The 2,958-nt window shown below is 45.1% G+C and overlaps 1 long non-coding RNA gene across 1 annotated transcript; it reads right to left on the reverse strand.

Annotated features, from left to right (window-relative positions):
• Positions 1-979: 979 nt before the first annotated feature.
• On the reverse strand, positions 980-2,642 carry LOC139837724 (uncharacterized). The gene is made up of 2 exons (XR_011754377.1): positions 2,498-2,642; positions 980-1,198 (listed from the first exon to the last, which is right to left on the reverse strand). It is a non-coding gene; the product is annotated as an uncharacterized lncRNA (long non-coding RNA).
• Positions 2,643-2,958: the final 316 nt, after the last annotated feature.

Here is a 2,958-nt window from a genome sequence, read left to right on the forward strand (position 1 = left end):
CTTTTCTTTTGAAACTTGTTTTGCAATTTGAATCCAAACCAGAATGCAAACCTGATTTTGAAAGAAATTATTTAAAATATTTTATTGGTTTTGATACTTTTGCTTTTAGGGTTTTGTTTTAAAAGAAAAGACACAGGGGATGGTTTATTATAAAAACCATGAGAGAGAAAATAAAATATTTAGGGTTTGTAAAATAATTTTATTTAGTATAAACATGGATGATATGATGCATGATGTCATGAGGATGCATAAAAGAAAAGGAACAAACAAAATCTAATAGGGGTATTACCCTGGGCCGTTACAATTGACACCACTAACAAGGAACCTCGCCCCGAGGTTCCACATCAAGCCAAGGGGGAGTTGGTTAAACTATCGGGTCTTCTTGTACCATGTTGACAATCACCCGACCTCGAGGTGGAACCATCTTCTGGCGAAGTGTTGATCTTCTCGACACCACTAACAAGAATTGTTGCTCCGGGTAGGATGGTCGACACCACTAACAAGAAGTCATTGGTCCGCTGTCGATGAGGCGCTTCAGTTGAGATCCTCCAAAGATCGGACCTAATAGGTGAGGGGCAAAGATCGTCCAACCCGCGTAGAAGCCTAAGACTCGGAAACTCAGATAAGAGAGGAGACTCAAAACTCGCAAAGGTAAGAGGAGAAAGAATTGAGATAAGGAGAAAAATCAGAGCTAATCAGATCTATCCAACGAATTTTAGAAAATAGGTTTTGACACTCTAAACTCAACGACCGTTGGCAAGGTTATCCTACAGGCTGGAATAGTGGGGTACCGTCAACCTGGGGCTCTGATACCAACTTGTGACGCCCCGGAACCGGTACCATGAGGATTCCAGTGATCCCGCCGAAATCCGCACGATATCGATCCAGAGACGCCCTCCGACACGACGTGCACGATGAATCACACACGTGATGCCAGAGGAATTACCACGAGTAGTAACATTACAACAGGTTTACAATAGAGCCCACAAGATACATATATTACAACAACGACTCCAACGAGTCAAGATACAAATATACAAGATCCGAATCATACAGAAGATCGAATACGTCCGAGTACGGACAAGATACAAATTGGACTAAGAGTCCTGAAGATAACCAGCGGCATCCATAACCCTGCCCAGGCCAAGCCGGAAGGGTAACCTTGCTAGCGTCGTCTTCATCGAACATATCTTCATACCTGCCCGGTTATGTCCCGTAGAAGCAGCAATAAGTATGGGTTCGTACTTAACAAGACTTCAAGACGTATAAGCATTCGTCAACCAGTCGTCCTTTGTACTTGAGGCACGCAGGGGACTTAGAGGACGCAAGAGGAACGTCATAGGCAATATGGTGGGGTTAAGCGGCAGCGCGCAAGCACTAAAAACCTATAGAGACACTCTACAACATTCGTCTAATTAGAGAAGATGAGAGAGCGCATAAACTAACAGTTCTATACTCTGCAAACATAACACAGCCGATGTGTTCCCCCTTCGCAAAGAAGTACGGGCAAAGGCACTCACACTGTTGACAAGTTTTAACCAGTTACTATTTAATTTGTTCTATCTTACTAGCAAGTTATTAGCATTGAAACAACAGGTGTAAGTTGTCTATGGTCGAGTCATACAGCTCCAAGTCATCCATAACCGCGGACACGGCTTATCGATAAGATTGTAACCCTGCAGGGGTGCCCAAATGTGCCCACACGCACGCTCAACCCACTTGCGACAGGTGGATATCACGACACGCACTCTCCTTCACTATAACAATGTCCAGGAAGCCACCTAACTAAGTTAACCCGTGTCGAAGTCCGGCCGTGCTCCGAAGCGGACTCACCTATTGCGACTGCGTGCTAGGTGGACAGTGCCCAGCGGGATGACCACTTCGCAGTGGCACCACATCCTACGAGCGTGCACGAGACAACGGGGTTACAAGGCACATAGCTTCCGCAAAAGTAACATCATATCATCCGACCACAAAGAAACAAGCTTGCACGCCCGAGAGAAACAAACAAACATTCAAACTAATTGTGGCCACTGGACAAAGCTGTAGATTCCGGCAGTGGTCGAGGGGAGACCCGGTAAGCATACTCACGTGTGGTTAGAGCGCTCAGTCTCGGAACAGATAACAAGAACTCGGGGTCCTAAGATATTTAGGAAACACAAGTGAGCCGTCACAAAACGATCAGCTGACCCACCGATGCCTCCGCTAAACAAATGACAACAACTAAAGTAACCATGATTCTTCCCAACATATAACCCGATAAGATAGCAGTAACGGTAACAAGATAAAACAGCACTAGCATGCACTACGACTCGCAAGGCAGACCCGATAACCAAACAATAGCTGTAGGAGGTGGTGGTGGCAATATGAGCTGCTTGAGGTAACAAGTGGAAAGGACACGTGACAAGAACGCAACTTAAAGATAGCATGAGGGAGAAGGCAAAATAAAATAGGTGAGCGACTCCTGCAGGGGCAGGAGTATAGGGGAAATGCTTGCCTGTTAAAGCTTGCCGAGGAACATCCGGAGAACTCGTCGTATCTCACCGCACCACTTCGTGATCCTATCCGGGAAGAAGCAAATGCTGGAACACACAACGTATGCAATCTTACTACTACGGAAGAAGAATCGGCATGATCAAGATAATATGCATGACATGGCAACGATGATGTGATGCAACTTATCCAATTTAAGCGGAGTCGGAACCCCAGACAAGAAAATTATGTTGGAGTTGTATTTTTACCGCCAAAGTTAAGTGTTGATTAGCAGGGCAAGACATGGCAGGGTGCGCTACTTCAATATTAAACGGAGCGGGGAAAACCTAATTGGAATTCCGAAATACTCCGCATATATGTGAGGTGGAAATGCACAACTATCAACGCGCGACATGATGCAAGATGCAAACAAGCATATGGATGGCAAATTCATGATCCTTGCATTTTTCTGATAAAAATAGATAG

The sequence above is a fragment of the Lolium perenne genome, chromosome 3, assembly GCF_019359855.2.
Source record: "Lolium perenne isolate Kyuss_39 chromosome 3, Kyuss_2.0, whole genome shotgun sequence".
Classification (NCBI taxonomy): domain Eukaryota; kingdom Viridiplantae; phylum Streptophyta; class Magnoliopsida; order Poales; family Poaceae; genus Lolium; species Lolium perenne.